The 14,286-nt window shown below is 38.1% G+C and overlaps 1 pseudogene; it reads right to left on the bottom strand.

Moving 5' to 3' along the window:
* Positions 1–599: 599 nt before the first annotated feature.
* LOC143662676 (T-complex protein 1 subunit zeta pseudogene) lies at positions 600–2,214 on the bottom strand (annotated as a pseudogene).
* Between the last annotated feature and the right edge of the window lie 12,072 nt (positions 2,215–14,286).

Consider the following 14,286-nt stretch of genomic DNA (forward strand, 5'->3'; position numbering starts at 1 on the left):
TTTTTCCATTTTATACTTGCAACTCTTTTACTTCCTCACCCCCAGCTTATCCCTCTGTCTACCTAGTAGAGAATATAAACTTTTCTCTGGAAGTGTTTTAGCAAAGCTATTTTTAAAGTGTGAAAAGTCCATTTGATCTAATAATTCTACTCACAAGAATTTATACTAAGGAAATAGTGATGCTTTCAAAAACATGCTATGTAGGTGTTATTTATAATAGCAGAAAATTGAAAACAATCTCAACAATAGGGAATTGTTGGATAAATTAAATACATCCACAGACAATTATGAAATCATTAAAATTTGTTTGTGAAAGATATTTAATAACAAGGTAGATAACATAAGCTTATACAACATGTAACTTTATGCTGTAGCTGAAGTAAAACATCCTGTTCACTGGATAAAAAGGACCTGCTTTTTATGTGTACACTTCAGTACAATTTTAAATAAAAACTACAATTTCAGAACTTCTTGTCTTTTCAGAGGAAAAAAAATGTCCTTTGAAAGTCATTTGAAGCTTGGAACAAAAATTCCATAGCTGTATTTCCAGGATCACTGTCAAGTCTTCATGATTCAGATGATACAAGGGAAGCTTCAATTCAACCTTTTAGAGAAGAAATTTCAGCTTGCATGATCTCATCAACCAGGAGAATGCTGGGGGCAATCACAGTGCTTGCATGCAGAAGCTGTTTCTTTACACAATAATTATCCCATATGCCCGCTTCTGCTGCTACCATTGGCTCACCTGTGTTCAAGTCTACACCTACAAGCTGACCTGATTCTGAATGTTCTGCTTGTATTTTTAGTAGTGTTTCCTGAAGTCAAATCCAGAGTTCTGAGCAAGAACCTTGGAAATAATGAGCAACGCATCAGCAAATGCTTGGACTCCAAGTTGGGCCCTGCTCTTTCCATTGGGCTCATATTTAACCAGAACTTCTGCCATTGCCGCTTCCAGTGCACCAGCACCTGGAACCACAAAGCCATCATCAATAGCATTTTTTTTTATTATTAATTAACGGAAAAAAGAAATTAACCCAACATTTAGAAATCATACAATAGCATTTTTGACAGCCCTCAAGTCATCTCTTATTGCATCTTTGATTTGAATGAGTGCGTGTTTATTTGGTCCTTTCAACAATAATGTCACAAAACGAGGATTGTTAACATTTCTCAATAAAGGTGAACTTTTCTTCACCCAATTCATACTCATAAACTAGGCCTGCATGTTCCAAACAGTCAGGATTTAGGTCATCCAAAGAATTTAGAGCTACCTCACCACAAGCAAGAGTCAGCCACTCCATATTTCTCCTGTTAGCCTTGAGCAGAGCTATGCCTTCCTTTGCAAGAGCGTCTAAGGAAAGGGGTCAATTCCCTTTCTATTAATGACAACAAATCCTTTATCTGAATCACCACAGACTTTCTTTTTCAGTTCTACTATTTTTTTTTAACTCTTCAGTGAATTTTCTTTCAGCTTTAACTAGTTTCTCTCTCTCTTCTGCACTCTTGTAAAATGAGTCAGAGATCACTTCAGTTTTTTTCATATTCTAATGACACATTGCATGGGAGGTTGTATGCATCTTCTACTCTTTTTTTCATATCAGGATACCATGCCCCATGGTCCAAAACAAGCCCTCTGAGTAAGCTTGTATCAGTTTCAGATTTATGTTTCATCTCCATGATTTCAACATGAACAGGTCAATAGGTTTATTTTGTTTTTTAATGGCCAAAATGGAGTCCACTACAGCCTCTGTTAAGACATCAACAAGTTTAGCATGAACTTTGGTAAGTAGAGATGTTCTAGCCACGTCCATCAGTGTTTCTCTGTCCATTTCTTTGCTTACTTGGATTTGTTCCAAATCTGTACTATTCTGGGATGAAGACCTTCAAAAATGTAGAGATCTGCTTGCTTCAGCAGCTCTCCAATGATTAGGACATTGGAAGTGGTACCATCACCAGTTATGTCATTATGGGCTGTTGCTACTTTTGCTATTAAGGAGGTTGCTGTTGAATTTGCATTTCATGAAGCAGCACATGGCCATCTTTAGTTAGCTTGATGTCTCAAGCACCAGAAACAAGCATATTCATGGTGCCTTAGGGCCCCAACTCGGTCCTCAGCACGTCCTGCAGTGCTCGCTCCATGCTAATGTTGATCACCAGTGCTGCCTGGGCTCAAGCCACCTCAGCCTTGGGGTTCAGGGTTTTCACAGCTGCCATAGCTGACCCAGCAGAGACATAGGAAAAAATCGCAAGGGCTAATTGATTTTTGTCAAGGGTGCCAAGTCCACTCAGTGGGGAAAAATAGTCTCTTCAACAAATTGTAATGGGAGAACTGGATAGTCAAATGCAAAAGATTGAAGGTGGAACCTCACTTCACACCATATACAAAAATCAACTCAAAATGGATCAAGGGTCTAAACATAAGAAAGAAAACTATAAAATTCCAAGAAGAAAACATAGGAAACATCTACAAGACCTTCTGTTCAGCAGTGGTTTCTTAAACTTTACACCAAAAGTATAAGCAGTAAAAGGAAAAATAGATAAAAAAGGCTACAACAAGATTTTAAACTTCTGTGCATCAAAGGACTTTATCTAGAACATAAAAAGACAACCTACAGAGTGGGAGAAAATATTTGGAAACCACATATTTGATAAGGGTTTAATATCCAGAATTTATCAAGAACTTCTACAACTCAACAACAAAAACACACATGATCCAATTAAGAAATGGGAAAAAGACTTGAATAGACATTTCTTCAAAGAAGATATAAAAATGCACAATAAGCACATGAAAAGATGCTCAATGTTCTTAGCTATTAGGGAAATGCAATTCAAAACCACAATGAAATACTGCCACAAAGCCTACAAGAATGGATCCTACTTTAAAAATGGACAATCCTAAGCGCTGGAGAGGATGTGGAGAAATAGGAACCCTCATACATTGTCGGTAGAATGTTAATTGTGTAGCAACTTGGAAAATCGTATGGTGATTCTTCAGAAAGTTAAATATAGAATTACCATGTGACCTGACAATCCCACTTCAGTTGTATACCAAAAAAAAAAAAATGAAAGCAAGGACTCAAACAGACATTTGTTCACCAATGTTCAGAGTAGTATTATTCACCATTGCCCAAAGGTAGAAGCAACCCCCCATCCATCCTTCGACAGAATGGATAAGCAAAATGTGGTATGTACATAAATACAATATTATTTGGCTGTTAAAAGGAATATAGTTCTGATGTATGCTGCAACTTGGATGAATGTTGAAGACAGCATGTTGAATGACATAAGCCAGACACAAAGAGACAAATACTGTATGAACTGACACATGAAATAAGAAGAATTAGTATATTCATGAAGTTAAGAACTGGAATAAAGGTTACCAGAGGCCAAATGAGGGAGGTGTGTGGGAAGTTTCTGTTTGGGGTGATGGAAAAATGTTGGCAATGAATAATAGGGATGAAGGCACAATTGTGAGTATGTAATTAACACCAAATGAATTAAAAGAGAAATTTTAGGTTGTGTATAAGTTACTACAGACACACATACATAGAACTGTACAACACAATGTAAACAGTGTGCTAAAGTAAATAGCATAATTATAATAATACTGTTTTAAGAATTTTAGCAAAAGCACCACACTAATGCAAAATGTTAACAGTAGGGAAAACTGTGTATGGGAGAGGGGTTATATGGGAACTCTGTACTTCCTGCACAATGTTTCTGTAAACCTATAACTTCTCTAATTTTAAAATAAAAATTGGCTCATTTTCCAACACACTGTCTATAGGTGTCATTCCTGTCCTTCTTAATTTTCCAAACACTTCTTTTGATCACATGCTCCTGATAAGGACAGAAACAGCATGACACGTTGCTCAAGGCATTTTCCCAGAAATGGTGGCAGGTGTGGGAGCAAAGGGCCAGAGCTCCAGTTCTCCTTCAATCCGTGACATTGCTCTTTCATTCACCCATTTATTGAGCGAGCACCTTCCCTGTGTCAAACATTATTCTAGGTGCTGGCACTATAGCCATGAACAAAGCAGACATAAATGTCTGCCCTCACGATATTTACATGCTAGTGGGACATACACACACTAACAAAATAAATTATTAAATGACAGTATGTTAGCAAGTGATAAGTGCCGAAACGAAAATTAAATCAGGGAAGTGAAATAGAAAGTGGAGGTGGAGGGCAGGGAGTTGACATTTCTTGGTGAAAGGAAATTTTGAGTAAAGACCTAAAGCAAATGGGGGAGCAGATCATGCAGATATCTGGGGGCGGAGCACTCCCGGTGAAAAAAACAATCAAGGTAAAGACCCAGAAGCACACTCATGCTTCGTGTATCTGAAGACCTTCCAACAGGGAGTAAGTGAGAGGGAGAGAGTTAAATAGACGAGGTCAAGGAGGAACAAAGGGCAGATGCAATAAGGGGCATCCAAGAAGGGCCAGACCAGTAGTAATTATATGAAGTTGGTAAAAAGTGTTTTGTTCTTTTACTAGTCATCACACATCCTTTCCTAGCATCTACCCCAGACCTGTGTGTCTCCTCCTGGGCCATATACCAGGTACCTTGTGTGGTGGAAAGAAAGTAACTAGATCCACACTGTTCAGTAGGGTAGCCACCAACCGCATGTGGCTGCTAAGCACTTGAACTGTGGCTGGTTCAAATGGAGATGTGCTGTAAGGGTAAAATACAAACCAAATTTTGAAGATTTTGTTTAATGAAGGAATGTAAAATATCTCCATCATCTCACATTGATTACCTGTTGAAAGGATAATATTTTAGGTACATCGGGTCAAATAAAATAGGCTATTAAATTTAATTTCACCTGATTCCTTTTAGTTTTTTAATGTGGCTACTGGAAAATTTTAAATTTCATATGTAACGTGCATTGTATTTCCTTTGGGCAATGCTACTCTGTGGTCTCACTACTCAAAGAGGAGTCCATGGGCCAGCAGCAACTGCGACACCTGGAAGCATATCAAAAATGTAGATTCTCAGTGCTCCCTCCCAGACCACCCAAACCAATATTTTAACAAGATCCCCAGGAGTTTGAGAATCCTTGCTCACAAGCCAACTAGGAAAGGATCGAGGACATTTGGCAGGTGTCAGAGATTCCTAAAAAGGACAGGAGAAGGAATATGGGAAAGAGAGATGGTGGGGTGGAGTCAGAAGTGTTAGCCTGGTGCCTCCTGACTCCTCAAGGAGATTAGGCATCAACGGCTAAACTTGAGGAAGAGCCCCGGAATTCACATATGTAGCCCAAAGATCTTTCTCTTTCTGATCCTACTTAGAAGCACAGATTTTCAAGGTAGAGCTGATTCTCCATAAAATATCTATTTCACATACTTGAGGGGTCAACTATGGCTTATCAAAAGACACATCGTGGTGACAAGAATCTGGCCTCTAAAGCACTTTGCTTCTCTTCAATTCTAACAAGCAATTACAATTCTAAAAGACCTATTGGTCAAGATCTCCTTTTTTATTTTTATGCAGAGAAGCCTGTCATGAACTGGTCCTGTGAAAGAGGAAAAAAATGGATCAAGTCCAGTGGACCTGAGCAGAGGATGCATGCTCTAATAGCGACCACATGTTCTTTGCATGTCTGATATGGATCCCACACTTTCCACTGCAAGTTTTGTAGTGAGAGTTACCATATGCCATAGGAATGCTTCACCACCATGGACTGGACACATAAGCTGAGAGCTTTAAATTACTGCACAGTCAGACTGAGTTAATCTGTGCCTTGATTATCTGTGTGTCTGGCTATCTAAAAATGTCCCTGGCATGGAGCTGCAACCCATAACTGACTGCTAATTTGATATATAGATATATGCCTCCCATCATATCCCCTCCCGGCATGCACACACACACACACACACACAGATTTAGATGAACATGAAATTGGTGTTTGCTAATGGATTGGTTGTTTTATCAAGTCTGTCCTTCATTTATTCCAAGAGATATATTGCTGCCTGGTGGTTGGGGAATTACCACACAGTCAAAAGTCACACATGGGAAGTTTGTAGAGTGAAAGTGGGGTGGCGAAGATGTTGGAGAAGAGAAAGTGAGAAGTAATTGAGAATTAAATACAAGCACTTGAAAATTAAATATACATCTGTTGAAAACTATTGCTGCTTGGAAGATGGTATGAATGTTAGTTTTAGAGTAGGTTGATTTAGGGTTCAAATCCAGCTTTGCCCGTTGCTGGATTATTGAGCCTGGGCAAGTCACTGAATTTCTATGCGCCTCAGTTTACCCACCTGTAAAAATGGGTATAACAAAACTTTTCTTGTAGAATTCTTGCAAGGATTAAATGAGAGCATGTACGAAATGCCTTGCACAGGGTAGGATCTCAGACAATTTTATCGTCTTTCTTTCCTTCTGTCCTTCTTTCTTCTCCAAATGAAAGTGAGATTTTTTCATCCACAATCCTGGCAAGATGAGGTTCTTTTTGCCTGCCAAGTAAGAGGAGAGATTATGGAAAGATGGATACAAGGAGATCATCTTCAGAGACACTCATTGCTCTGCTTTGATTGTTTTATTGAGCTACTCAGTATCAGCAACAGTTATCAGAGAAAATAATCACCACAAATAGTGACTATTGAAGACCTAGTAAGTAGAAGGAAGAACTTCTTCCTTCTATGAAGGAATGAAATGAAAAAAGTAGAAGGAAGAACAATAACAATGCAATGAGGGCTGAATACTAAAATATTGAGGTGGTGATCTGCATGTCCGGATGTTTCCTACACCTTCAATGGCCATCTTAATGTCTGGCTGTTTCTGTTGACATAAATTTAGAAGGTGGCACTTCCAGATAACTTTAAAATCAGTGGGAGATTTTTATTTCAACAAAACAACTTTAGAATATCCTTGGCAAATGTTTGTCCAGATACAGCACGTTAGCATATTATTATTTCAGGGGTCAAGGACAGTTAGATGAGAAATGAAGTCCTTCCCTGCATGGAGGGATCATGCTGACTCTTTATCAGCACTGTGACTCTCCAAGTAAGGGAGTAGTCCAGCTGGACCAACAGCTGTGGCCAAAAGCCAGAGGAGGGATCCTGGTCTCTCAGCCATACCCCTGGAATCCAGGACTCAAGAATCCCAGAGCTTTCTCCCTTAGGGCACTGGGGACAATAAAAACCCAACTGATATATGCACATGCCTCTTTCTATCTACTTCTGCTTACCCATTACCTGAATCGCCCGCAAATAAAATTAATAATACTTCATATTTATCAGCCCCTTAACTTCATGCCAGAAACATGAATTAACTCCTTTAATTCTCAAAAAAATTCTGTGAGTTAAGAAATATTGCCTCTACTATATTCATTAGAAAATTAAGTCTCAGAGAGGTTAATGAACTTGCACAAGTTTACCCAGCATCAAGTGGTGAACTGAAGATTGAATTCACTCTGGCAAGAAGCTGCTGCTTCCCAGATCAGAGACATTTCCTCGGCTTCTTGGAGTTTTTGTCTATACATTTTTTACAAACTTATTCTCTTTCCCTGCCATCTCCCCTTCCTTCAGATAAGAAAAACATCCACACTGGTTTTCAAAATAGTACCAATACTGTCCCTTAAATCCAGATATGACTGTTCTTTTCAGCGGTCACCCCATTTTGGAAACTTGCTTGCAATCTTTAAGTACCTACATTTAATCTTCTTTCTTTCCCTCCTCTAGCTGAAAAAAGGTGCTTCCTTTGCCTCCATGTGCTACATATTCATTTATTTGTTTAAACATCCAATGAGGCTCTGCTCTGAGTCAGGCATCGTGTTCTTCCCTAGAAAGACAAATAATAACTTCCCACCCTCCAGGTGCTCCCAGTCTAGTGAGGAAGACAGTGATGCAAAGAGAATATTATTATGGAATTTCATGACTACTATAATCAGTTATGACCAAAGCTGTAGAAGCATGGAGGATACTGCAATGAAATCAGTTTGGAAATATTGATGAATAGGGAACATTTCAGTTGGCTCTTAACTGGTGAAAAGGAGATGTCTAAGCCTAAAAGTACAGGGACAATATATCAGTAGGAGCAAGAATTAGAAGCCATGATTGGACCTAGATTCAAGAGCTGTCTGTGTGACTTGGTATGCCAGTTTGAAAGTATTACGTACCCCCAGAAAAGCTGTGCTTTTAATCCTGATTCAATCTTGTGAGGGCAGCCATTTCTTTTAATCTCAATTCAATACTGCAAATTGGAATCTTTGATTAGATTATCTTGACAGAGATGTGACCCGCCCAATTATGGGGTGACTAGGGGTGACTCTTAGGCATAATTATAACTAGACTTAGCTTCTTTGCAGGAATAAGTTTCATAAGGGCAAGATCCAAGATCAAGGGCTTGGCCTAGTGAATTGGCAGTCCCCAATGCTTGCGAGAATATCAGGAATTCCCCAGCTGGGGAAGTTTAGCATTTCCCCATTTTTTCCCAGTTCCTTAAGGGTATCTTGCAAATACTTTTACATTCTCTGCCCACATTACTCTGATGTATTGAGGCATCACACTAACTTGTAAAAATAAAAAAGATTTCACTCCTTATTCAAGTTTCCATGTAGCATTCAAATAAACTGACCATGGAGTTAAATTAGATAGTGTGTATATTTCCTGTGGGAATATAAATTTCATACCAAATAAACATCTCTTCCATTGGTCTCACAAAAAAGTTGAAGTTTTAAAACATTGTCAGCATCATCCTTTACCCTGTATTCCAATTTACCTTATTCTAACAAGATCTGTTTTATTCATTTCGCTTATTGAAGTCTGATCTCCTTTTCAGCTTTTTTAACAGTTGCTGTATGGGGTAATTGAATTACTTTGTTAAAGCTGCTGGAATGCAATATACCAGAAATGGAACGGCTTTTAAAAAAGGAATTGAATAAGTTACAAGTTTACAGTTCTAAGGCCATAAATACGCCATAACTAAGGCATCCAGAGATAGCACCTTGGGTCAAGGAAGGCTGATCTGGGAGGGCATGTTGTTGGCATCTGCCGGTCCTTGTTCCCAGTTGCATTGTTTTCAGCTTCTGATGCCAGTGATTTCCTCTCTAAATGTCTCCTTTGGGACACAACTCTGGGTTCTGGCTTGCTTAGTATCTCATGGAAAGGCACATGGTAATATCTACTGGGCTCTGCCTGTGTCTAGGCATCTACTGTCTCTGTCAGCACTCCAAGAATCTCCAAACATCTCCAAACTTCCACTTCTCTGCCAGCTCTGAAGCAACTATTCTCCAAGCGTCTGCATATGCTCTGAAGTTTCTCCAAAATGCTTCCCCTTTTAAAGGACTTTAATAAACTCATCAAGACTCATTTTGAATGGGTGGAGTCATATCTCCATTTAATCAAAGGTTCCACCCACAATTGAGCACATCACACATCTGTGGAGATAATCTAATCAAAACTTTTTTCCCTATGATATTGAATCAGGATTAAAAGAAATGGCTGAAACAAGATTGGATCAGGAATAAAACATGGCTTTTCTGAGGTACATAGTAGTTTGAAACTGGCACATATACTTTAAAGTCAGAGCAGCCTCTCGGCTCTATTTGAACTCTCTCAGCCACTGATAACTTATTTATTACACTTCTTTCCTCCCTTTTGGTCAGGATGGAATTGTTGATCCCATGGTGCCAGGTCTGGATTCATCCCTGGGAGTCATGTCCCACGTTGCCAAGGAGACTTTCACCCCTGGATGTCATGTCCCACGTAGGGAAGAGGACCATGATTTCACTTGCAGAATTGGGCTTAGAGAGACTGAGGCCACATCTGAGCAACAGCAGAGGTTCTCCAGAAGTAACTCTTAGGCATGTCTATAGGTATTCTAAGCTTCTCTGCTACCCACATAACTTTCAAAAGAGTAAGCCTTATGATCGAGGCCATGGCCTATTGATTTGGGTATCCCTAAGGCTTGACAGAGTATTAGGGGATTCCCTGAGGTAAGGGTTAATAGTTCCATGGTATTTCTCCCCTCCCTCAGGGGACCTTGCCAATACCTTTTGATTATCTGCTTAATATACTCTAGGATGTTTCCAGGCATTACAATAATCTATAAAGGATTAAAAGACCTCTTTCTCATTCTGTGCTTCCTGTATTTCAGTTGTTGAAATGAGCTATACAGATAGGCTGAATTTGATTTTGTACTGCAGAAAATTTCAGTTCCAGATCAAAGAAACCTTTCTTTCATTGGTCTCAAAGAGTATATGTGGTTCTAAAATATAGAACTGTCTTCCTTACCCCTATATTCTGAATTATTTAACTCCAACCTGTTCGGCTTCATTCTTATCTCTAAATATCCGGATATATATATGTAATAACCTCTCAAAATCCAGAAATAATAATCACCACTCCTGACTTAAAGGGTCAGCTCTAAAAGCTTACAGTCTAAACCCCTGTTTTCTTATAAACATTTTCTAAAGGTGATCACACCATTGTTGTTTTTGGTTCCTGGCTTATTTTGTCTCACCCAATGTTCCACATGTTCATTTACATCGTTGCATGCCTCACAACATTGTTCCTTTTTTGTAGCAGCATAACCTTCATTCATAAGTATACACCATCATTTGCCGATCTACTTCTCAGTCAGTGTGTCCTTCAGCCACCTGCATTCATTGGGCATCATGCAGACTGCCCAAAGTCCTCAGCCCATCAACATTCTGAATTTTAGATAATTTCATTGTTCTCAAGAGAGAGAAAACCAATAAACACACCCTCACCAAATAGAAAATCTAAACCGCCTCTTAACTCTTGTCCCTCACTCCATTATTTACCTCTGCTGTTGCTGTGGTAGTGCTGATGGTTTCCTTTTGAACATAGCTCATATCATATTATAGTAGTTTTTCTCCTGTACCCTGGACTTGAACACTCTTTATACAGGAATCATATCTTTGAAGTAATTTTTATGAGAACTCATTCATATTTCTAGTGTGAGTCACTGGGACACATAGGTTTATACAACCCCTTTCAATCTTTTACATCTTCAATATGGTAATATTACTTATAGACCCACTAGAGAATCACCTTGGCTCCTATATATTCCCTTACATTAGAGTTCAACCTCATTAGCTAACGGTTCACCCATTTCTAACTTCTATGTATCTCTAAGTCCCTTATATTCTGTATTATAACACTCCAATTATACCTTTATGCTAGTCATAAAAGTGGAATCATACAGTGTCTGTCCTTTTGTGTCTGGCTAATTTCACTCAGCATTATATCCTCAAGGTTCATTCATCCTGTCATGTGCTTTAGGAGGTCATTTTGTCTTACTGCTGCATAATATTCCATCATATGTATATACCACATTTTCTTGATCCACTCGTCTGTTAATGGGCATTTGGTTTGTTTCCATCTTTTGGCGATTGTGAATAATGTTGCTATGAGCATCGGTGTGCAAGTGTCTATTTGTGTTGTTGCTTTCAGCTCTTCTGGGTATATACCAAGTAGTGCAATTGCTGGGTCATAGGGCATCTCGATATTTAGTTTCCTAAGGAACCACCTGACAGTCTTCCATAGTGGCTGCACCATTGTACATTCCCATCAGCAGTGCATAATTGCCTCAGGTACTCCACATTCTCTCCAACATTTATAGTTTCCTGTTTAATAGCAGACATTGTTACACATGTGAGGTGGTATCTCCTTGTAGTCTTGATCTGCATTTCCCTTATAGCCAATGAAAATGAGTATCTCTTCATGTGCTTTTGAGTCATCTGTATTTGCTCTTCAGAAAAATGCCTATTCATATCTTTAACCAATAGCAATCGGATTGTTTGCTATTTTGTTATGGGGTTGTATGATTTCTTTGTATATACTGGAAATCAAACCTTTGTCTGATATGTGATTTCCAAATATTTTCTCGCATTAAATTGACTGCCTGTTCACTTTTTTTTTAATTTAGAGAATACTTTATTAGTTTCTGTAATCAAACCCATGTAGATAAGACCTTACATATTTAATACGGTGCGTTACCCCTGCACAAATGGAAAAAAATTAAGTTTAACATTTCTAGACCAATATGGCTGTTAATTTCTGTACAATGCCAACTCAACACGGTACAACTGGGATACTTTTTCCAAAGTTGACAGCACAGCTGAAGTTTCCAAAAATTCAAATTATATATATATGTATATATATATATAAAAAGACCAATAACAGTATGTTATGCATCAATAGCAGCAACAGCTTTTCCAGGTTCTGCAGTCATCTGAACAAAATTATAGAGACATCCAGCACACTCCATTAAAAAAAAAAAAAGTAAAAAAACCCCAAAATCCCAGAAAACAGCAAGTTCTATTACTGTTATGGTAACTGACACCATTAGCTTCTTTTATTAGCTTCTCAATCATCATACTACATTAATTGATTTTCTTATGTTGAACCATCCTTGCATACCGGGGATGAATCCTACTTGGTCATGATGTAAAATTCTTTTAATGTGTTGTTGGATACGATTTGCTAGAATTTTATTGAGGATTTTTGCATCTATATTCATTAGAGAGATTGGTCTGTAGTTTTCTTTTTTTGTAATATCTTTGCCTGGTTTTGGTATGAGGGTGATGTTGGCTTCATAGAATGAATTAGGTAGTTTTCCCTCCACTTCGATTTTTTTGAAGAGTTTGAGGAGAGTTGGTACTAATTCTTTCTGGAATGTTTGATAGAATTCACATGTGAAGCCGTCTGGTCCTGGACTTTTATTTTTAGGAAGCTTTTGAATGACTGATTCAATTTCTTTACTTGTGATTGGTTTGTTGAGGTCATCTATGTCTTCTTGAGTCAAAGTTGGTTGTTCATGTCTTTCCAGGAACCCGTCCATTTCATCTAAATTGTTGTATTTATTAGCATAAAGTTGTTCATAGTATCCTGTTATTACCTCCTTTATTTCTGTGAGGTCAGTAGTTATGTCTCCTCTTCCATTTCTGATCTTATTTATTTGCATGCTCTCTCTTCTTCTTTTTGTCAATCTTGTTAAGGGCCCATCAATCTTATTGATTTTCTCATAGAGCCAACTTCTGGTCTTATTGATTTTCTCTATTGTTTTCATGTTTTCAATTTCATTTATTTCTGCTCTAATCTTTGTTATTTCTTTCCTTTTGCTTGCTTTGGGATTAGTTTGCTGTTCTTTCTCCAGTTCTTCCAAGTGGACAGTTAATTCCTGCATTTTTGCCTTTTCTTCTTTTCTGATATAGGCATTTAGGGCAATAAATTTCCCTCTTAGCACTGCCTTTGGTGCGTCCCATAAGTTTTGATATGTTGTGTTTTTATTTTCATTCGCCTCGAGGTATTTACTAATTTCTCTTGCAATTTCTTCTTTGACCCACTCGTTGTTTAAGAGTGTGTTGTTGAGCCTCCACGTATTTGTGAATTTTCTGGCACTCCGCCTATTATTGATTTCCAACTTCATTCCTTTATGATCTGAGAAAGTGTTGTGTATGATTTCAATCTTTTTAAATTTGTTAAGACTTGCTTTGTGACCCAGCATATGGTCTATCTTTGAGAATGATCCATGAGCACTTGAGAAAAAGGTGTATCCTGCTGTTGTGGGATGTAATGTCCTATAAATGTCTGTTAAGTCTAGCTCATTTATAGTAATATTCAGATTCTCTATTTCTTTATTGATCTTCTGTCTAGATGTTCTGTCCATTGATGAGAGTGGTGAATTGAAGTCTCCAACTATTATGGTAGATGTGTCTATTTCCCTTTTCAGTGTTTGCAGTGTATTCCTCACGTATTTAGGGGCATTCCGGTTCAGTGCATAAATATTTATGATTGTTATGTCTTCTTGTTTAATTGTTCCTTTTATTAGTAGAGAGTGTCCTTCTTTGTCTCTTTTAACTGCTTTACATTTGAAGTCTAATTTGTTGTATATTAGTATAGCTACTCCTGCTCTTTTCTGGTTGTTATTTGTATGAAATATCTTTTCCCAACCTTTCACTTTCAACCTATGTTTATCTTTGGGTCTAAGATGTGTTTCCTGTAGACAGCATATAGAAGGATCCTGTTTTTTAATCCATTCTGCCAGTCTATGTCTTTTGATTGGGGAATTCAGTCGATTAACATTTAGTGTTATTACTGTTTGGATAATATTTTCCTCTACCATTTTGCCTTTTGTATTATGTACATCATATCTGATTTTCCTTCTTTCTACACTCTTCTCTCCATACGTCTCTCTTCTGTCTTTTCATATCTGACTCTAGTGCTCCCTTTAGTATTTCTTGCAGAGCTGGTCTCTTGGTCACAAATTCTCTCAGTGACTTTTTGTCTGAGAATGATTTAATTTCTCCCTCATT

Source organism: Tamandua tetradactyla, chromosome 18, assembly GCF_023851605.1.
Source record: "Tamandua tetradactyla isolate mTamTet1 chromosome 18, mTamTet1.pri, whole genome shotgun sequence".
NCBI lineage: Eukaryota > Metazoa > Chordata > Mammalia > Pilosa > Myrmecophagidae > Tamandua > Tamandua tetradactyla.